General features: G+C 51.7%; 1 pseudogene; it reads right to left on the bottom strand.

Moving 5' to 3' along the window:
• Positions 1 to 1,827: 1,827 nt before the first annotated feature.
• On the bottom strand, positions 1,828 to 22,439 carry LOC120678396 (annotated as a pseudogene).
• Positions 22,440 to 23,679: the final 1,240 nt, after the last annotated feature.

Genomic DNA, 23,679 nt, shown 5'->3' with positions numbered 1-23,679 from the left:
AATGAGGACATGGTTAGGCAGAAGTTGGACTGCCCAAGCAACATGTCACCTTCAGCACTCGAGGCAAGCACTAGGCAGTATTGTTGACAGAACCAACAAACTGACCATGGTTGACAGCACCAGCAGGGAGGCGCCTGAAAACCCCGCGATCCACGGCATTTCTTTCCGACGATCTGCCGTCACCGCAATCGGCTCAACAACACGCGACCTCGATCATGGATGGCCAGGCCGGTTCTCATCCGGCATGTTTCGGATGAACTTGAGATCTTGGTGGGGCTAATGGGATCAGGAGGGGGTCGCCGTTTCACCAAGCCTATCAGATCGGCTTGGTGTGAGATGTGATGTCACTTGTTCCTTGAACAAAAAGCAAGACTTCAAATCTCGCGGAGAATGGGCGAGCAGGCAAGCAAGCTACCTATCAGCGGTTAGGTGAAGATAAGTTCTTGTGGAGAATGGCTGGGAAAAATGTTGAGCGTTTCCTCCATGGGAAGCCACCTCCGGTTACCGAACCCTCACTAGCAGTGTGACGTAGCGGCTCGGCAGCTCACTTCGGCGTCACAAGTCTGCAAAGGATTTCACCCACAAACACCGTTGCCAATGTGAACATCAGAATTGGGCACCAGCCAGCCATCAGTGAAAGCAAAAGCCTGAAAATGCCCTTTTTCCCCCCCTCCAAAGCGTGATGCATCACATTTGCACTGAGCCATGACCGATCCCCTTTCCATGTTGCTTTCTCAGCCAGTCCCCACACAAATGCAGCACAGTGCAGCTCACTGTCAATGCCTTTGGAGTGGGGTTTTGCATGCCTCTGACGACTAGTGCGTATGGCGATCTTGGTCATGAAGCAAGCCTGCGACTCTTGGCCACCTCTGATCCATCAATCCACAAGGGGAAGATCCCAAGATGAAGATGAAGGATCCAGCCAGCCAATGGCTAATGGGGGGACAAACTAGGCCAGGCAGGCTGGTGCCTTTGTCCCAAGGGCAGCCAGAGCTAGGGGGGCCCTGCCATAGTGCCATGGATCACCTGGCGACCGGATCCTCTTCCCTAGCTAGCCATCTGCCGATCCGCGGCACCGACATGGCGGTCGCGCAGCATTGTTCGGCACCGATCAGGGAGGAGACATTCAGACAGTGACGGGCTGCTTGATCTTTTTCAGGTGCTGTTAGGCCCGTACGTCCTAGAGATCTTTTGGTCCTTGGACGGTCATCAGAATGAGATGAGAGCTGGGGGAGCCTCTCGCCTCTCGGAGTGCCAAGTGCTGTGTCACCTGCTTTCCCTTGTGCTGACCAGGCAACCGTGTGGACTGAGTCATCTGCAAATAACTTTGGTGCCCTTGCCCTTGGGATGGATGGGCCACACATGGAGGTGGAGCACTGAATGGGTGGCGCACCAATGATTCGGTTCAGGTCGGCAGCAGAGGGAGCTCATGAGCAGTGTTCACATGTGCTAAAATACTCTGCGCTTTTCCCAGAGCTAATGCCTGTCATCGTGCAGAGGCTCCAGGCTCCAGTTCCTTAGTACTTAAGAGAAAGCTATTGCGATTCAGGGCTGCAAATACCTTTTGCTTTTGACAACACTATGGCCTAGTGTGCATGTCCTTGCTTTGTTTGCATTTTTCAAGTCTGATTGGGTTAAATCAGGAAAACCCCTTGGCTCTGGCTGCAACCTACACCATGTAAATGTTGGGCAAGCAGCCGTAGTACCGTCCACACACACACAACCACCACATGCAGAATGATGCAGGTACAAATGCAACGGAGAAGCAGTTGCCAGCTTCTCGCCACGAGGCTAACCCCAACTACCAACATGAAAAACAAGCACGAATTGGATGGGGCAAATTGTAGTCGTGTAAGTTTCAAACTATTATACATTGTTGTATCTGTAGTTGACTACACTTTCACTTTCACAAAAAAAAAACGACAACACTTTCTGTTTCTGTGAACATATTTGCGACAAGACCATGATCCATGGTCAGCTCCGTACTAACAGGGAACTGGGTTTGGACTTACAGTCATCTATGCACTTACAGTCAATTACACACAAAGTATACCACCTAAACTGTCAAACTTATGTTAGACTAGTCATATCTGAACAACCATCGACTGAAGAAGAATGCCTTCATACGCTTCGAGGGTCAAAACTGAGATGTTACTTTGGCAGTATGATCAATGATGTACTTTCAATGTCGCTGCTCAATCAGTTCAGGTATAAGCCGGAGCAAGAACCCAAGCTGCTGCTGCGAGAAGGCCTGATGCTTTGCTCCGTCCGCACCAGCACCACCCCCGCTAAAGTCTGGTTTACTGAAACCAGCAACAGCATTTGAGATCTCCTCCACCCGATCAACGATGACACCATTGACGCCCATCAGGTACTGGACATAGACTGCCTCCCACACATTACTGCATGTGTATGTAACAAAGATGCACACGAAGGCTGTAAGATGACTGATGAACAAACAATGGTGGCCTGACACATAAAGCATGATGTGGATATTGCTTACTTGAGCTGCCCATAAGTGAGAAGTGCAAGGTTGGATTCTTGTGCTCTGACAACTGCAGCGGGGTTCTTGAGAACACCTCTCACTTCCGACACGATCACACGATCCCATGCAAATCATACTCTAAGCATAGCTGAATGGCATCGTTAAGTGAGTTCCTTTGTGAATCATGGTGTTTGGATGTCCCTCCTTCTGTTAAGAAAAGTACCTATTGCAAAATGTGGAAAAAGATGTAGATGATTATCCTGAATGTTGAGATGTATCTCGTATGATGCCTAGCAAAATTTATCAAGTCGATTTGACAGTAATCCTATAGTACACTAGACCTGTGTAAATATACAATCAAATATCAGCTGAGAATTGGTTTAGGTTTCAAATTTTACATATAGTATTATCCAATTTTACAAGGATACGCCAGTCCTCCTGGTCAGGAAAGCAGATGGCAGTTGGCGCTTGTGCGTCGATTTCAGGGCACTGAATGAGCGGACAATCAAGGATAAGTTCCCAATTCCAGTGGTCGAGGAACTTTTGGATGAGTTGTTTGGTGCTCGCTTCTTCACCAAATTGGACCTCCGCTCAGGTTACCACCAAGTCCGCATGAACCCAGCAGATATTGCAAAGACAGCGTTCAGGACTCATGATGACTTGTATGAGTTCCTTGTCATGCCTTTCGGCCTCACCAATGCGCCGGCAACCTTTCAAGCTCTGATGAATGATGTACTCCGGCCATTCCTCCGACAGTTTGTGCTCGTCTTCTTCGACGATATACTCATTTACAGTGCATCATGAGCAGAGCACCTTGGCCACATTCGAGCAGTACTGTCAGTGCTTCGCGAGCACAAGCTCTTTCTGAAACGTTCTAAGTGCTCGTTTGGTGAACCAACAGTGGCTTATCTGGGACATGTGATCTCTGAAAAGGGCGTTGCCATGGATACCAGCAAGGTCCAGGCCATTCTTGATTGGCCGCTGCCGTCGTCAGTTCGTGCACTTCGTGGCTTCCTGGGCTTGGCAGGGTACTACCGCCGCTTTATCAGAGATTTTGGATCCATAGCGGCACCACTGACGGCATTGTTGAAGAAGGAGGCTTTCCAATGGTCCTCTGCAGCAGAAGTGGCGTTCAAAGAGCTGCAGCGCGCTCTCACCTCGGCCCCGGCACTTGCGCTTCCAGACTTCGACAAACCGTTCACGGTCGAGTGTGACGCGTCTGTGTAACATCCCAAAAAAAAAAAATTGATCAAAATAAATCATGCGCTAAAATTTGTTTCTCGTCGTTGAGCTCGATCCATCCTTAAAACCCTAACCCCAGCTTTTCGGGAACTTCCCTGTTCCGCCAGATCTTCCGATTTCCCCAAAGACCCGACACCCGTATCCAGAACCCTGTTTTTCCCCTCCACCGTGCTTCACGCCTGGCAGCGGCCCGCGGCCGCGACAGCCGCGCGTGCCCGACCGGCGTCGCTGTCGCCACCGGCGGGATCACCGCAAATCTCTCCTTCCCCGTGCGCTCGGCACTCCCTTACCTCTCTCCTCCCCTGTCACGAACGCCGGCCGGCCCCACCCCTTCCTCCTCCCCGCACGCGCTAAGCCGCCCGGCCCTGAACCCCTGCTCGCCTGGCCACGCGCGCTCGCGCCCCGCTCGGCCTGCTCGCGCGCCGCTCGGCTCGGCACCCTGCTCGCCGCCCCCGCGCGCCTGCTTCCCCACGCGTGCGCACGCGCGCGCACGCAAGCGCGCGCCGCGCCGCGGCCGCCCGCGCGCGTACGGCCGTGCCGCGCCCACCGCCCAGCTCGGCCACGCCTGCACGCCCTCGCTCCCCGCTCGCGCACCACCCCCCTCCGCGTAGCCGAGCCACGCCGCCACCCGCGCGCTGCAGAGCAGCCCCGCCACCGCTCGGCCGCACGCGACGCGCGCCGCAGCCGCCTTCTGCCCCGTGCACGCACACACCGCGCGCGCCACGCCTGCATCACCTGCCCCACTGCGCACGGACACTAGCCGCTCCGCGCGCTCAAGCTCACCGCGGTGCACTGCTCCCGCGCGCCGTGCTCCACCCTGGCCCGCGCACACCGCCGTTGACGGCCGCACAGCGCCACCTGCCCGAGGCGTCACGTCACCGTGCTCGCCTCGGCACGCTCACCGCGTCAACGCTGCACCGCCCGGCGACGCGACCACTCCGGCAGCGCCGCCCCACACCACTAACGCCGCCTCAGAGCCTGCCTCGCCGACCACCGACGCGCCCCTTCCCTCCGCCGCCTTTCAGCGCCTATAAATAGGCCCTCGTGCAGCTCCACGCCGCCACCGAGCTCACAAGCTGCGCAGCCGCCGCCCGTCTTCCTCCTCGCTCCAATTCACCGCTCCTCTGTTTTTTCCCCAAGAACAGACCTCCCCGTCGATCTCTTCGCCCGGGCCATCTCGGTTCAATTCCTCCTGCGGTGAGCACCTCATGACCCTCCTCTACCAGCCCCAGCCCACGGCCTGCCCCCTCCCTGCCGGAGCAGAGCTCCCCACGAGCTCGCAGGCTGCCATCCATGGCCGCCCGTGGCACCCACCTTGTTCAGCAGCAACCCCCGTTCGGAAGCCCCAAGATCGAACCCCCTCTCCAACCTCTCTCTAGCCATGCCCTCAGTTTTGAAAATGGTGGCCGGAATCACCCTCGACGAAGCTCCAGTGAGCTTCGGCCGCCTCCCATGGCGGAGCAGAGGAAACACGACCTGTTGTCGTGGTGCCTTGCTGCTTTATTCCTGCCTCCCTCTCCTAAGCTGATGTAGCCCATGTCCCACACGCAAGGTTGCTGGCCCAAAGCTACTAAAAGCACCAAGTCACGCAGCATTTGAACCACCTCTCCTATTTTATATTATTTTTTTCGGAATTATTTCACAGCCAATAATGCAAGCACAGTATTTCCACCATCCAAACTCCAATTCCATTGATTCTTTTTCCTATATTCCTATAAAATCATATACTAACCATTGTACCTATTTTTTTTATATATACAGTTCAGATATTTCCATAAATCATAATCAAGTCCTTTCCCTCCCACAAATAATTACAAACACATCCCTGAATCCCGGTTTAGCCCCTAACCGCCTCTTTAACCTATTATTTCATGCACCAAACGACCTCGGATCAACCTAAAACTTTACCACGCCTCTCTTAACTTGGTTCCGGCCATGCCATTCAGAAACCACTCGAAAATATTACTCTGTGCTCCATATTTTATGTGTCTCCGATTCGAGCTCAACGATAGATCTTTATTTTTTCTGTGTTTTGATTGTGTGATGGTTTGTGTGCGTTGTAGACCACGGAGTGAACGAAGGAGAGCCCGTCAACGAGCCGTACTGTGAGCAGGAGAACGAGGACCAGTTCCGCGACCCCGAGCCCGAAGGACAGGACCTCCCCGAAGGCTACGAAGACGGCAAGTTCAATCCCATCCTTTGATGCATGTTTCGGTCCTAGTTTTTATAAATACAACCCAATGGCCTGCTTTATAAAGCTGCATAAGTTTTGCTTGCATGAAAACATGATTGGATAGCCACCCCTTGATTTGTGATGACCATTCCTTGACTACCTAGATTAATGTCTGATTTTGCTTGGACATTAATCAATATTAGAACGCTTAGGACTTTACTCGTAATACGACTTATTTTATAAAGGAAATGTGTGTGTGTGGGAAGGGATAAAATGTGGATTTTCGAAAGATGAGTATGGACGGGATGGACGGCATTTCTGTGTGAATTGCCGATTGGTGTGCTTATGCCTGTGTGGCAGGGCAAAGAAGGGAGATATCCATCTTGTCGTGTCTAAGGACCGAGTTGGTGTGTCATCTCACCTAACTCCGTTATCGTGCAAACCACTCGACCGTTGAATGGGCAACGGCGTAGCATAAATCCCACTAGTTGGTGTGGCTAGCCATCAGGAGAGCTGAGAGCAACGGGTAACTAAGGAAAAGGGATAAGCCCCGAGTGACTTATGCCCGGTTATACCTAAGTGAACGGCCAATGACCCCTTGGTGCATCCCGTGATGGCTAGTCAGGCTTAGCTATGGTGGGTAATGGCTATGTTGGGATCTACACCGACACGACGGTGTTCGAGTTGTGGTATCCTACTTGTGGGTAAAGTTGCACACCTCTGCAGAGTTAAGAATCTATTCGAATAGTCCGTGCCCACGGTATTGGGCGAGTTACGGTGTGGTCACATAACTAGTGTTTCCTTGGGATGGGCTGGTGTGAGTTGTTTTGGAATTATGTCCGGCAGTTGTGCCGTGTGCTACGACGGACGGGGAGTCCGGTAGCAGTTTTAAAACCTGAACTCTGTGTTACTACAAAAACTGTTTTCAAAAAAAGGTTTTCTGTTAAATGAACCCCTGCATAAAATATCGTTTTTCTGCAAATTAAACCGTAACCTATTCCTTGATTTACCTATGCATATTATTCTGTTATAACCCCCTCCGTGGGTGTGGTTGGACTTGCTGAGTACGTTTGTACTCACCCCACTCTTACTTTTTACAGAGGAAGACCCAGACTTCGTACCAGACGACGTCGAGTAGGGTTATCGTTCTACACCCAACCTTGCCTGTGGAACCGGCCCTGTTGAGATGCCTCCGCTGTCGCAGCACTCTGAGCCTGAGTTAGATCCCATATTGGTAGCACTCTGGTGTATTGTCGTAGCTTGGTTAATTATTATCATTATCTGTATCGAGTGTCCTCCAAGGTTTGTACGGTTTTGAACCATCTGATGTAATAAATGTGGCATCAGCCTCCTGGGACTGGTGTTTTGTATCACATTTAAGTTCTCTCTTATGAGGGGACGCTTCAGGTGGTATCAGAGCCGTAGGTTGGCCGTAGGACGTGACCCTAGGAGCGAAACCCGTTTTCAGGACCTTTCACCCTAGGACTTTTCTATCCTTAATCCTTTCCTCACACAAATACTTACCTTTGGTTCTTGCCCTGTTCCAGATGGCTGACAATGGATGGATCGGCGGAATCTGTTTCGCAGAGCCCGGCCTTCCTAAGTTGTTGATACTCAGCCTGGAACGCATTGGAGTTGTGGATCCGCCAGAGTTTCTTTACCGGGAGTATGACTCCAAGGGCACTCTTCGGTGCGACCTGATGATCTTCATAGCAAGGAGCACCCGCTATCCTGATGTGGACCCTTGGTTCATCTCCACCGCTGGATTCCGTTTCCCGGATACCTATCGGAAAGCCGCCCGCAAAGCCCTACGACGTCTGCGTGTGATCTACAGGCATCACCTCCAGCGGACTCCTATGGGATTTTTCCCGCCGACTGAAGGAAGAGGACGCACATGGATTGCTAGGATGAGAGGACTTGGAAGAGAGGAAGAGGACCTAGAAGATACGGTCTCTCACCTATCCATCTATCTCACCGGCCTGGATGAGCTCTATCGCGAGCAAGCAGCACAACTGAAACAGCAGGTCCACAGAGCAGAAAAAGCAACCCAGGAGATGGAGGAACAACGGTCGAGGACTTTCCATGCCGAGTATTCCCTAGCCGCCCTCCAAGTCCAAATGGATGAAAAAGAGGAAGAACTGGAAGAACAGCGGGCAAGAGCCACACGCGCCGAGGATTCGCTTGCCGCTCTCCAAGCTCGTATGCGGAGGTACGAGGCTCGCTGGGGAATAGGAGGATGGATAGAGGAGGACGAAGAAGAAGAACCCATGGAAACCCATTGGGATGTTGGAACTCAAACTGAAGAAGAAGAACCTGAAGAGACCCACTGGGATAAAGGAACTCAGACCGAAGATGGCATGATAGATCAGTATCTCCCACTGAAGAAACGCCCTCTTAGGATCGAGGAAGAGTCTCCATGATAGGAGTTGTCTCCAAGCTAGAACCTTTGCACTAATAATAATCGTGTACCCATGGACTTGTACCCCCCATGACGCCATAAATAAAAATCATCTACCCTTTGTGTACCTTAAATATTTGTGCAAGTTTTTCACCATATCCTTGTTTTCAGATGGCTGAGGAAGGATGGACCCAGGGCGACTGCCAAGCTGCACCCGGCTTCCCCAGCCTCTTGATCAACGCCCTGGAGAGCCTTGGCGTCTCGGAACGCCCAAGGTACTACAGCAGAGAGTACGAGCATCATGGCACTCTCCGCTGCAGGGTGATCCTAGTCGTCGCCAGAAGCGACCGTTACCCCGACATCCTGTCATGGCGAGTGACTGCTACAGGGTTTAGGCACCAGGACACCTATCCCCTAGTCGTCAGGAAAGCACTTCGTTATCTGTGCCGGATTTTCGAAGGACACCTCACCCCCACACCAATGAGGTTCTTCCCACCAGCCATCAGGACTCCAGTTTGGGAAGCTCGAATGAGGAGCCTGGAACGACGCCGCCATGAAGAAGTCCTCCTGTACCAAGTAGCTACCTACCTAGCCTCCTTGGATCAGCTCTTTGACGAGCAAGCCAACTTGCTGAGGGAACAGACCCATCGAGCCGAGCAAGCAGAGCTCGCACTAAGACTGCAACAGATCCGAGCAGTCCAAGCTGAGGCAAGAGCCGCAGCAGCGGTCAGCAGTGAAGCAGTTGCTCAGGAGAGCCTCAGGCAAGCCCGAGACCGGCGTATGCAAGAATGGGCTAGTAGTGGAACCCCAGTCCCGGCAATAGGGGAAGACCATATTCTGCTCGGAACGCCCGTCTTAGGATGGGGACCACTCGTTGGAAACCCACTAGCCCCACCCGAGAATCCTGGAAGGTCTACGGCCGCCGCCGCAAGAGAAGCCACAACGCAACCCCGGGAAAACGGAGGTCTAGAGGATGGCGAACCGGGACCACTCATTTCCCCGGAGGTCGTGAGTTCCTTTCCGAGGGAGGAACCCACTCAAGCCGATGAGTCAGCCTAAAGTGCTAGCGACCGTCAAGGGATGAAGCCGTGTGGTCCGAAGAAGATCTGTGCCCCTTTCCTTTTGTAGTTGTGTACCCGGTCGTGTAGTACGCGTTTGGCCTTGCCCATTGTTGTATCACCCTTGCTGTAATAAAGTCGCTTGTGCTTGTTGTTTGTGATGATTGCTTGTTGATTGTGTGCTTGCCGGCAGTAAATAGATACTGCCTTTTCAAAAATACGACTTAACCAACTTAAACATCACCTAATCTTAGTCCCAATCCGCTCGTTCTGCAGATGGTTTCCCGGAGCTTCACAAGGGCCTCCCGCGTCAGGGACCCTGCAGCTGCTGATGCAGGAGTACACCCTGACGGGCAAAACCATCCCCAGGAAGAACAAGAAGTGAGTCAGGGCAGAGGAGAAAATCATGGTGCACAGCTGCCACCACCACCACCACCACCTTTCGTGGACCTGGCACAAGTAATCCATAACCAGACTCTCATACTGGAGACACTGGCCAATGCTCTAGTGAACAGGCAGCCACGAGAGCAGACCTTTAATGACAAGCTGACAGCTTTTCTGAGGGCCAAGCCACCCACTTTTGCCGGATCCAGCAACCCCTTGGATGCAGATGACTGGCTCCGCGTGATCCAGAGGAAGCTCGAGCCATTTGGGTGCCAGGATCGTGATAAAGTTCTTCTGGCTGCACATCAACTCACCGGGACTGCCTTGGCCTGGTGGGAGAATTACTGCGCTGCTGCCAGAGATGCCTCCACCATCACTTGGAATGAATTCGTGAGGGAGTTCCGCCGTTACCACATCCCCTCGGCCACCATGAAGCGCAAGGCGGATGAATTCCGCGCACTTCAGCAGGGGAATATGTCGGTGGAAGAATATACTCACCAGTTTATGGAGCTGTCTCGATATGCGCCAGATGAAGTGAACGACGACGAGAAGAAGCAGGACATGTTCAAGAAGGGACTAAACCCAGAACTCAGGACCCTGCTCACCCCTCAGATCTATCCTGATTTCAACACCTTGATGAACAAGGCAATCCTCACCGAGAAGGCTAAGATTGATGAAAGGAAAGAGAACAAACGCAAGTTTCTGGAGAGTAAGTCTCGCCAGCAGGATCGTTTTCAGAAGACCAGAAGTCTCAGCTACAACGCACCAAGGTCCCAAGCCCCAATGCAGTACAAAACTCAGTCTCAAGTGACAGGACCACGGGCCTCTAACACCCAGCCCAGGAGCCATAACACCATGAGGGCCCCTCAGAGTAATGCAAGCCAGGTCACCAATAACAACAGCAATGTGAGGGCCTGTTTCAACTGCCGAGAGACAGGGCATTTCATCGCCGACTGCCCCTATGCCAAGAACAAGCCTGCTACTTCGGCTTTCTCCAACACAGTGAACGGACCCAAGCCAGTTCTGACCGGTGCCAACCGAGTGCCCCTCCGTGGCAACAGCAACAACAACAACAACCAGCAGAGGCAATCCCAGCAGTCTTTTGGACGAGCCCGTGTCAACCACATCGACGCACAGGAAGCTCAAGGAGCCCAGGGCGTAGTACTCGGTGAGTACCTAGTCAGCTCAACTCTTGCAACAGTACTGTTTGATTCTGGAGCATCACACTCATTCATATCTTCGAGTTTTGTGGAGAAACATAAAATACCTACAGTACTACTAAAAACACCCCTATTAACCCGGACGCCCGGAGGAGACATCAGGTGTCAACTGGGTTGTCTACGGGTAAGGATCAATTTAAGTGGGGTAGAGTTTTTAGCAGACCTAGTAGTACTTAAGTCAGAAAGGATAGATGTGATCCTTGGAATGGACTGGCTAAGCAAACATAATGGCCTCATAGGTTGTACGGACAAAGTAGTACATCTGACAAACCCAGAGGGAGTCCGAGTGACCTGTCATACCCGGGAAAGTGGAGCAAACCCGATGGTGTTTAGCATGGAAGCCAAGTCCTTGGAAGAAGTCCCAGTAGTGAATGAGTACCCCGATGTCTTTCCCGAAGAACTTCCCGGTATGCCACCAGATAGGGACATAGAATTTGTCATTGACCTTGTCCCTGGGACTGCCCCTATAGCCAAGAGACCTTATAGGATGGCAGCCTCTGAGTTGGCAGAGTTAAAGAAACAATTAGAGGAACTACAACGAATTGGCTTCATCAGGCCAAGTTCGTCTCCTTGGGGAGCCCCGGTCCTATTTGTCAAGAAGAAAGATGGAAGTATGAGGTTGTGCGTTGATTATCGAGCACTGAACGAGGTCACTATCAAAAACAAGTATCCTCTCCCCAGGATCGACGACCTTTTTGACCAGTTAAAAGGAGCCAAGTACTTTTCCAAGATCGACCTAAGGTCCGGATATTTTCAGCTCAAGATTAGGGAAAGCGACATCCCGAAGACAGCCTTTGTCACCCGATACGGACAATTTGAGTTCACAGTGATGTCTTTTGGACTAACAAATGCACCTGCTTATTTCATGAACCTCATGAATAAGGTTTTTATGGACGAGCTAGATAAGTTTGTCGTAGTCTTCATTGACGACATACTTATTTACTCGAAGAGCATTCAGGAGCACGAGCAGCACCTGAGGGTAGTTTTGGAAAAACTGAGAGTGCATAGGCTATACGCCAAGTTCAGCAAGTGTGAATTTTGGCTGGAGAAAGTAGCCTTCCTTGGTCATATTTTGACCGCAGAAGGAGTGGCAGTAGACCCCGAGAAGGTCGAAGCAGTATCCAACTGGCAGCCGCCGACCAATGTGAGTGAGATCAGGAGTTTCCTCGGATTAGCTGGGTACTATCGGAGATTTATTGAGGGATTTTCTAAGATAGCCCGGCCCATGACAGAGCTGCTCAAGAAAGAAAAGAAGTTCACCTGGACGGAGTCGTGCGAAAGGAGCTTCCAGGAGTTGAAGCGAAGATTGACGACAGCCCCAGTGCTAACCCTGCCGGATATTCATCGGGATTTTGTCATCTATTGTGATGTGTCCCGACAAGGATTGGGTTGTGTGCTGATGCAAGATGGGAAAGTCGTTGCATATGCTTCCCGTCAGCTCAGGACTCATGAGCAAAATTACCCGACTCATGATTTGGAGCTTGCAGCCGTAGTGCACGCACTTAAGATCTGGAGGCACTATTTGATTGGAAATAAGTGCGAAATCTTTACCGATCATAAAAGTCTGAAGTATATCTTCACCCAACCAGACCTAAACCTGAGGCAGAGAAGATGGCTGGAATTAGTCAAAGATTATAATTTGGAAATTCATTATCACCCAGGTAAAGCCAATGTAGTAGCCGATGCCCTAAGTCGGAAATCCTACGGGCCCAAGAATGACCATTTACGAGAGGAAATGGCACGATTAAATGTGCACATTGTCCCTCGAGGCTCCAGCCAAGTGCTGAACGTTCAATCCACTCTAGAAGAAAGAATCAGGAAAGCCCAGAGATCGGACAAGGGACTGATGGAAATCCGGAGGTAAACCGGAGAAAATAAGGCCCCAGACTTTCGAGTTGATAATAAGGGAACGTTGTGGTATAAAGACAGAATTTGTGTGCCCCTGAAAGGAGATTTCAGGCAGATGATCATGGATGAAGCCCATAACTCGGCCTACTCAATTCACCCAGGATCCACCAAAATGTACATGGACATAAAACAGAAGTATTGGTGGAATGGGATGAAGGCAGATATTGCACGATTTGTCGCCCGTTGTGATACTTGCCAGAGAATCAAAGCTGAACACCAGAAGCCGGCAGGATTACTGCAACCCCTACCCATCCCGGTGTGGAAATGGGATGAAGTAGGAATGGACTTTGTGGTGGGCTTGCCCAGAACCCAGAAAGGACATGACTCCATATGGGTAATAGTGGATCGCCTTACTAAATCAGCTCACTTCATACCCGTACGGACCAACTATGACGGGGAGAAGCTAGCTAAGCTCTACATAGAGAACATAGTGAAATTGCATGGTGTGCCCAGCCGAATCGTTTCAGATAGAGGGACCCAGTTCACCTCAAGATTTTGGAAGAGTTTGCATAAAGCCATGGGCACCAAGCTAGACTTTAGTTCCGCTTATCACCCGCAGACGGATGGTCAGACGGAAAGGGTGAATCAGATTATGGAAGATATGCTGAGAGCGTGTGTCCTCACTTATGGCAAGGATTGGGAGCAGAGTCTACCCTACGCCGAGTTCTCATACAACAACGGGTACCAAGCAAGCTTGGGCATGTCACCGTTTGAAGCTCTCTATGGAAGAAAATGCAGAACCCCTCTGATGTGGTCAGAAGTTGGAGAACGTGCCCTGGTCGGCCCCGCACTCATAAAAGAAGCCGAAGAAAGAGTCGTCGAGATTCGAGAAAAGCTAAAAGCAGCCCAGTCCCGACAAAAGAGCTATGCGGACAAGAAAAGACGGGAAATAAGTTTCAACCCAGGAGATTTCGTGTATCTCAAGGTATCACCCATTCGAGGAACTCGGAGATTCCAGGTACAAGGAAAATTGGCCCCTAGGTACATTGGACCATACCGAGTTTCGAAGAAAGTTGGAGCAGTAGCATACCGATTGGAATTACCAGAAGAAATGTCAGATATACATCCGGTATTTCACGTCTCGCAGCTAAGAAGATGTCTGAGAGTACCCGAGGCAGAGCATGTGCCAGCAGAAATGATAGATCTACAGCCAGACCTGCGATATCAGGAAGTACCGGTCAAGATTCTAGACACCATCACCAGGAGAACCAGAAACTCCGAAGTACGAATTTGCAGAGTTCAGTGGAGCAGACACGGAGTAAAAGAAGCTACATGGGAGCGCGAAGATGCTCTGAAGAAGGAATTTCCCCACCTGTTTAGGAACCAGTCGAATCTCGAGGACGAGATTCATTTTAAGTGGGGTAGGTCTGTAACATCCCAAAAAAAAAAATTGATCAAAATAAATCATGCGCTAAAATTTGTTTCTCGTCGTTGAGCTCGATCCATCCTTAAAACCCTAACCCCAGCTTTTCGGGAACTTCCCTGTTCCGCCAGATCTTCCGATTTCCCCAAAGACCCGACACCCGTATCCAGAACCCTGTTTTTCCCCTCCACCGTGCTTCACGCCTGGCAGCGGCCCGCGGCCGCGACAGCCGCGCGTGCCCGACCGGCGTCGCTGTCGCCACCGGCGGGATCACCGCAAATCTCTCCTCTCCTCCCGTGCGCTCGGCACTCCCTTACCTCTCTCCTCCCCTGTCACGAACGCCGGCCGGCCCCACCCCTTCCTCCTCCCCGCACGCGCTAAGCCGCCCGGCCCCGAACCCCTGCTCGCCTGGCCACGCGCGCTCGCGCCCCGCTCGGCCTGCTCGCGCGCCGCTCGGCTCGGCACCCTGCTCGCCGCCCCCGCGCGCCTGCTTCCCCACGCGTGCGCACGCGCGCGCACGCAAGCGCGCGCCGCGCCGCGGCCGCCCGCGCGCGTACGGCCGTGCCGCGCCCACCGCCCAGCTCGGCCACGCCTGCACGCCCTCGCTCCCCGCTCGCGCACCACCCCCCTCCGCGTAGCCGAGCCACGCCGCCACCCGCGCGCTGCAGAGCAGCCCCGCCACCGCTCGGCCGCACGCGACGCGCGCCGCAGCCGCCTTCTGCCCCGTGCACGCACACACCGCGCGCGCCACGCCTGCATCACCTGCCCCACTGCGCACGGACACTAGCCGCTCCGCGCGCTCAAGCTCACCGCGGTGCACTGCTCCCGCGCGCCGTGCTCCACCCTGGCCCGCGCACACCGCCGTTGACGGCCGCACAGCGCCACCTGCCCGAGGCGTCACGTCACCGTGCTCGCCTCGGCACGCTCACCGCGTCAACGCTGCACCGCCCGGCGACGCGACCACTCCGGCAGCGCCGCCCCACACCACTAACGCCGCCTCAGAGCCTGCCTCGCCGACCACCGACGCGCCCCTTCCCTCCGCCGCCTTTCAGCGCCTATAAATAGGCCCTCGTGCAGCTCCACGCCGCCACCGAGCTCACAAGCTGCGCAGCCGCCGCCCGTCTTCCTCCTCGCTCCAATTCACCGCTCCTCTGTTTTTTCCCCAAGAACAGACCTCCCCGTCGATCTCTTCGCCCGGGCCATCTCGGTTCAATTCCTCCTGCGGTGAGCACCTCATGACCCTCCTCTACCAGCCCCAGCCCACGGCCTGCCCCCTCCCTGCCGGAGCAGAGCTCCCCACGAGCTCGCAGGCTGCCATCCATGGCCGCCCGTGGCACCCACCTTGTTCAGCAGCAACCCCCGTTCGAAAGCCCCAAGATCGAACCCCCTCTCCAACCTCTCTCTAGCCATGCCCTCAGTTTTGAAAATGGTGGCCGGAATCACCCTCGACGAAGCTCCAGTGAGCTTCGGCCGCCTCCCATGGCGGAGCAGAGGAAACACGACCTGTTGTCGTGGTGCCTTGCTGCTTTATTCCTGCCTCCCTCTCCTAAGCTGATGTAGCCCATGGCCCACACGCAAGGTTGCTGGCCCAAAGCTACTAAAAGCACCAAGTCACGCAGCATTTGAACCACCTCTCCTATTTTATATTATTTTTTTCGGAATTATTTCACAGCCAATAATGCAAGCACAGTATTTCCACCATCCAAACTCCAATTCCATTGATTCTTTTTCCTATATTCCTATAAAATCATATACTAACCATTGTACCTATTTTTTTTATATATACAGTTCAGATATTTCCATAAATCATAATCAAGTCCTTTCCCTCCCACAAATAATTACAAACACATCCCTGAATCCCGGTTTAGCCCCTAACCGCCTCTTTAACCTATTATTTCATGCACCAAACGACCTCGGATCAACCTAAAACTTTACCACGCCTCTCTTAACTTGGTTCCGGCCATGCCATTCAGAAACCACTCGAAAATATTACTCTGTGCTCCATATTTTATGTGTCTCCGATTCGAGCTCAACGATAGATCTTTATTTTTTCTGTGTTTTGATTGTGTGATGGTTTGTGTGCGTTGTAGACCACGGAGTGAACGAAGGAGAGCCCGTCAACGAGCCGTACTGTGAGCAGGAGAACGAGGACCAGTTCCGCGACCCCGAGCCCGAAGGACAGGACCTCCCCGAAGGCTACGAAGACGGCAAGTTCAATCCCATCCTTTGATGCATGTTTCGGTCCTAGTTTTTATAAATACAACCCAATGGCCTGCTTTATAAAGCTGCATAAGTTTTGCTTGCATGAAAACATGATTGGATAGCCACCCCTTGATTTGTGATGACCATTCCTTGACTACCTAGATTAATGTCTGATTTTGCTTGGACATTAATCAATATTAGAACGCTTAGGACTTTACTCGTAATACGACTTATTTTATAAAGGAAATGTGTGTGTGTGGGAAGGGATAAAATGTGGATTTTCGAAAGATGAGTATGGACGGGATGGACGGCATTTCTGTGTGAATTGCCGATTGGTGTGCTTATGCCTGTGTGGCAGGGCAAAGAAGGGAGATATCCATCTTATCGTGTCTAAGGACCGAGTTGGTGTGTCATCTCACCTAACTCCGTTATCGTGCAAACCACTCGACCGTTGAATGGGCAACGGCGTAGCATAAATCCCACTAGTTGGTGTGGTAGCCATCAGGAGAGCTGAGAGCAACGGGTAACTAAGGAAAAGGGATAAGCCCCGAGTGACTTATGCCCGGTTATACCTAAGTGAACGGCCAATGACCCCTTGGTGCATCCCGTGATGGCTAGTCAGGCTTAGCTATGGTGGGTAATGGCTATGTTGGGATCTACACCGACACGACGGTGTTCGAGTTGTGGTATCCTACTTGTGGGTAAAGTTGCACACCTCTGCAGAGTTAAGAATCTATTCGAATAGTCCGTGCCCACGGTATTGGGCGAGTTACGGTGTGGTCACATAACTAGTGTTTCCTTGGGATGGGCTGGTGTGAGTTGTTTTGGAATTATGTCCGGCAGTTGTGCCGTGTGCTACGACGGACGGGGAGTCCGGTAGCAGTTTTAAAACCTGAACTCTGTGTTACTACAAAAACTGTTTTCAAAAAAAGGTTTTCTGTTAAATGAACCCCTGCATAAAATATCGTTTTTCTGCAAATTAAACCGTAACCTATTCCTTGATTTACCTATGCATATTATTCTGTTATAACCCCCTCCGTGGGTGTGGTTGGACTTGCTGAGTACGTTTGTACTCACCCCACTCTTACTTTTTACAGAGGAAGACCCAGACTTCGTACCAGACGACGTCGAGTAGGGTTATCGTTCTACACCCAACCTTGCCTGTGGAACCGGCCCTGTTGAGATGCCTCCGCTGTCGCAGCACTCTGAGCCTGAGTTAGATCCCATATTGGTAGCACTCTGGTGTATTGTCGTAGCTTGGTTAATTATTATCATTATCTGTATCGAGTGTCCTCCAAGGTTTGTACGGTTTTGAACCATCTGATGTAATAAATGTGGCATCAGCCTCCTGGGACTGGTGTTTTGTATCACATTTAAGTTCTCTCTTATGAGGGGACGCTTCAGTCTGGGTCTGGCATTGGCGCAGTACTGCACCAAGACAGCGGGGCGATTGCGTTTTTCAGTCGTGCTCTTCCACCCCGACACCGAGGACTTGCAGCTTATGAGCGTGAACTCATTGGTTTAGCGCAGGCAGTGCGCCACTGGCGGCCATACCTTTGGGGTCGTGCGTTCGTCGTTCGCACTGATCACCAACCTCTGAAGTTCATCCTCGATCAGCGCCTCGCCACAATCCCTCAGCACCACTGGGTAAGCAAGCTCCTGGGGTTTGATTTCACAGTGGAGTACAAGCCCGGCCGGATGAATGTCGTGGCCGACGCGCTCTCACGCCGCGACGCCGAGACAGCCACTATTCACGCGGTGTCAGCACCTTCTTTCGATCTCCTGGCAGAGTTTCGCGCAGCTGCAGCAAATGATGAGGCTATGCGCCAGATGCATGCGCGGGTAGAGAACGGCGAGATGGGCGACCAGTGGAGCATCGTGGACGGTTTGGTTACTTACAAGAACAAGTTGTTTGTGCCAGCGTCTTTTCCCTTGCTCTCGGAAATCCTTGCAGCAGCTCATGATGACAATCACGAGGGTATCCAGCGTACTCTTCATCGCCTTCGCCGGGATTTCCATGTGGAACATGCCAGCACCATCGTCCAGGATTATGTTCGTGCCTGCTCGGTATGTCAGAGGAACAAAGTTGAACATTTGAACCCGGCCGGCCTCCTTCAGCCCCTGCCAGTTCCTTCGGCAGTCTGGCACGATGTTAGCATGGATTTCGTTGAGGCACTACCCAAGGTTGGAGGCAAGTCTGTTATTCTCACCGTGGTGGATCGATTCTCCAAATACGCACATTTCATTCCACTCGGACATCCATACACTGCAGAATCGGTGGCCCGGGTATTCTTTGCAGAAGTAGTTCGCCTCCATGGCATCCCAGCATCCATTGTTTCTGACCGAGATCCAGTATTCACATCTGCGTTTTGGAAGGCTCTATTCGCTGCGTCAGGCACTAAGCTGCTCATGAGCTCAGCCTTCCACCCTCAAACGGATGGCCAGACGGAGGCCGTGAACAAAGCTATTGGTATGTATCTGCGCTGCCTGACTGGAGACCGGCCGCGTCAGTGGCTCCATTGGCTACCTTGGGCAGAATATGTCTACAATACGGCGTACCATACAGCTCTCAAGGAGACACCTTTTCGTGTGGTTTACGGTCTTGACCCGCCGGTACTGCGCACCTATGACTTGGGGGATATCAGAGTGGCAGCCGTCGCCCAGACCATGGAGGAACGTGACGCGTTCCTAGAAGACGTCCGTTTGCGATTGGAACAAGCTCAGGCCGTTGCCAAGTTCACCTATGATCGCAGTCACCGTCCCATTTGGTTCGAGGTTGGCGACTGGGTTTGGCTTCGCCTTCACAATCGCCCCCATGGTTCCCTGCCTGAATCTGCTCGTGGCAAGCTACGCCAGCGCTATTTTGGCCCTTATCAGATTACTGAGAAGATCAATGCAGTGGCCTTCCGCTTGGCTTTGCCCCCTGGTTCCCGCCTGCACAACGCATTCCATGTTGGCCTCTTGAAGAAGTTTGTGGGTCAGCCACCAGAGCTTCCTCCCCCGTTACCACCAACCCATAATGGTGCAATTGTTCCTGTCCCTTCTCAGGCGCTAAAGACACGACTGTATCGGGGCGTTCGTCAGATTTTGGTTCAATGGGAAGGTCTTCCTCCGTCTTCAGCTTCATGGGAGGATCTGTCGTCGTTCCAGGAGCGGTATCCTTCATTTCAGCTTGAGGACAAGCTGTTGCTCGAGGGGGGGAGAGATGTTATGTGGGGCAAACACTATGTTAGGCGTCCAAAGAATGTGGCCGGTTAGTTGTCAAGTATCTTCGTTGGTTTTAGATCGAGTCGAGTCCGGTTGATTAGCTGGTTTGGTTCAGGTTGTTAGAAATTGAGATAGAGTCGGTTTGTCAAGGTTGTTAGCGTTGAGTCAGAGTCAGGATAGGATAGAGATTTGGTTAGTTGGTAAAGAGTTGCTGTACGGGATATATATATCCCCAACCATGTAATCTCTTGATCAATCAATATACAAGTACTTTCCTCTCCCACCTCCAAACCAACAAGCGCAGAGCAGGGAACCAACAAGTTCTCCCCTCTGTTGTCACCTATCGGCTGGGGTAACCCCTGGCCATTACACTATCCTATCCTTGTAGCGGCATCTCATTTCTTGGCGCAGGTGGCCAAGGATTTTTTTGCCCAGGCTCATGGGTGGCGGTCTAATCGTAGGATTGACGGTCACTAGTGTACCTGGTTATATTTAAACTCTTTATAGGCTGTGTGCATTTGCGGCAGAGGCCGAGAACATTTCGAGTCGATGTATCACCTTGATGTATCCTCTTGAAATCAATAAAGTTTCCCCTTTCCAAAAAAAAAATGCTAAACCACACCTGCTCGTTTGCACTTACTATCTCATGGGCCCATTGTCTAATCAAGTAAAACGATGAGCACAAGCTATTCCTACATAATGTACCTTGTGTACTCAGAATGCTCTGATGGAAGTGAATCACAATCAGACTGTTCTGCAATGTAGAAATTTCACAACCAGGGCAAGACACAAGTAAGCTAGGCCTAGTCTGACAGATCGAGGAAACCTGACAAACAATTCAGACATAAACCACAAAAGAAGTTTCAAAGCATACATACAGGATATAAACTTTGGAGTTCCCGTGCCATCCGAGTCGCGTCAGGATGGAAAGATGAGAAGAAGACTGGTCTATCCCTAGCATTATGAAAAACAACCTGCCAAAATGATTCACCACCCTTATTGAAACAATTCATCACCTCTTAGTGCTGAAATGAATGTCAATAGAATGGAGTGCAAATCACTTGATATCGTACTAAGTTCCAAATGAAGAAAAGAAAAATGCCATACTTGCAATATAGCTTGAAGAGCACAGTAAAGGTCTTTACTATGATAGATAATGTTGTCATCAAACTTTAGCTCAATGTTGAATCCCACACGAGGACTGACACATTCAAAGACCTCTTGCAATGTGCAAAGAGAATCATCTTCTTCTGTACTCCAGTTAAGGACTCTACCATCTCCTGTCCGTCTAAGTAAAGGCTTGGAGACCTGAAAGACCAGCGCAAAGAACAGTGAGTCTATTAGCAACCTTAGCATGTATTCATGGACTTTGCATGGAAAAATCAATAGAAACAAGGTATGTCACCTTGCGAGATTCTTTTTGTGGCCCATACGAGAGGAATTCTTCCAAGAGAAGATCAGTAACACGCCTTTCATATACAGCGTCCTACACACCATGCACAACAATCAGTTTTAAATAAAGAGTTTTTCTAACAACAGATTAATATTGTAGTACAGAAACAAACCGAAATGAACAGGATGGGTAAATTGGAACATACGGCCCCTTGTGTTAGGATGAAATCATCATGGAAGATTATTGGACAACCATCTTTAGTGACCTGTAAACAAAGTGTCGTGATTAATGGTTCCTTCAACAGATCAGTCTGATCATAAAAATTAGAGATAGCACTCAAGAGAAATCAATCAGCTGAACTAAACCGAAAATCTTAAAACAAAGAATAGCACACAATCATAATACACATGCTTCCATCGACCACCTATAATTATTGTACAGATCTTGTTCTTGAGAACGCTCATATCTTCGACACCAGATTAGTGGTAAAAGGAGAAGTATCTAAAGGTAAATGGCTCTAGCGATTAGCGATGAACACCTTGAAATCCTGACACTAGCTTCATGCAGAACTTTGAACATTTACAGTCAGTCTATGACCACCGTCTTTGTACAATTGGGTACCGCATGTTATAGTACCAGGACTCCGCCAGAAGTTGCAATGCTCGCACAGTCACATATAATGCTGCATTTGGGGACATAAACCAATCAACTTCATAAGTCAGTCCACACGCATGATTGCTTGCAAATTTGGCCGGCCAGAAACCTAGCATTGTATGCGAGTAACGCACTGCAACACTACATCCAAGTTCCAAACTGAGATTGGTCATGAAGGTCGCAACGAATTTAGCTGGCTGTTGCATCCACTAGCGCACGCATTTCCAGTTATTGCGACGAAGAGGGCCCAGCCGCCCGCATTTTTGATCGACCGCACCGCACTACCTTCCACCTACCAGGCACCAGTCTCGCATCGCAAATTCGCAATGCTGTGGTGCGCTCCAGCTCCAGCCCAAAGCTAAGCAAGCTCGAAAAACAAGACCAGGCCAGTTACACGTACGTACCTGGACGTCGAACTCGACGAAGGCGACGGCGGCGTGCGCGGCGGCGCGGCCGAGGGAGAGCAGCGTGTTCTCCCGCTCCCTCGCGGCCCCGACGCGGGCCCCCGGCGGCGCCCCCACCGCGTTCATCCCCATCCCGCGGTGGCCCCCCACCACCATCCCCCGCTCCGCCAGCGCGAACGGCAGCTCCCGCTCCCCCCTCCTCCTCCTCCCGCCGGCCGCCGGAGACGCCGGCGGCGGAGCGGACGCGCTCGCCGCGATCCGGCAGCAGAGCCCCACCGCCCCCGCGCGGGTCGCCGCCGGGAGCGCCATTTCGGCTTCCGAGCCCGGGCGCGTGCGCATCGCTCTCGCTTGCTGACCTGGCACGTCCGGATACTTTTGAAATATTTTTAGACCCGCACCCGCCGCCGCCGGGCCGGCCGAGCGACGTGACGGTGACGCCTCGCCGAAGGTTCCGCCGCGGCGCGGGTTTATTCGCAAGCATATTCCGTTCGCATCGGCCTGCCCTGGAGGTCGGTTGCGCCGTGGCGGCCCGGTTTATTAACGGGCCAGAAAGCCCACAAAAACATGGGCCGCTTTTCTCGATCGGGTCAAGCGCAAGGCGATAAGTTCGGCCCAATGGCGGATCGGAGACCTTCTTGATCAGCCCATCAACTGCTCATCACGAGTGCGATAAGACTTGGCGGCCGGCGGCCGCCGCCGCATTCCCCTTCCCCACCCGGCCACTCCCCCCTTCTGCAAGCAAAAGCAGAGCTAGGGTTTTAGGAGGCAGAGAGGGGCGCTATGGATAACCCCGAGATGCAGCGATTCCTCCAGGTGAGAACTTGCTTTCTCCTGCTCGTGACCATTTGTTGGCAGGCGTGCGCTGCTGGTGACCATCTGCTATATCTGGGCATGCCGCTGTTGATTGACTTGGGGCAATTATTTTGATTCTGATGTAGTCGTCGGTTTATTAGGTTCTGGTCCTGGCGTAATTTTTCTGCGATAAGGTCTCGTGTGTAGGGGGGGGGGGGGTGCTAAATTTCGTCGTATGCTCACGCTTTGCCGACGCAATTGGTTGGGGATCTGAAGTCTCTTAAGAGACGGGATGATAGAGCGATGCGATTTCCCTGGCTCCCTTTGCCTTTGGTTTGGTTGGGGATGCCTAGTTCTTTTTTTTTTCCAGCTGTGCTAGATTATGAATGTTGAGTTCTGGGTTTGCTCAGCTCGTTTGCTAGCCCGCTAGGTGATGACATGAGGTTTTACTTTTTGATTGGAGGCGGAATAGGTGCATCATCGGATACATGATTTTGTTAGAGTTAGTTGTTAACTTCAGAATCAGATGATTAGTGTCTGTATACTACAAGTCTGCAAGTAGTGGTAAATTGCTTGATTGGTTACTGTGTTAGGTATGAGGTTCTCACCACTTCTCAATTTGATGTGATTAGCTTTGCATTTATATTAATACACACTTAGTTAGAGCAAACTTTGAAAATGACTAACGCGTTATGATAGTACTGAGGGGAGAGTTTCACTGGCCCCCTTAGTTTTCATGGTTGTCGTACCTAAAAATCTGAAAAATTAGGTTCCCTTTTACAGTGGCACCCAAATA

Source organism: Panicum virgatum, chromosome 6N (assembly GCF_016808335.1).
Source record: "Panicum virgatum strain AP13 chromosome 6N, P.virgatum_v5, whole genome shotgun sequence".
Taxonomy (NCBI): domain Eukaryota; kingdom Viridiplantae; phylum Streptophyta; class Magnoliopsida; order Poales; family Poaceae; genus Panicum; species Panicum virgatum.
The sequence above is the reverse complement of the archived record's forward strand: the minus strand, read 5'-3'. Positions and strand labels throughout refer to the sequence as shown.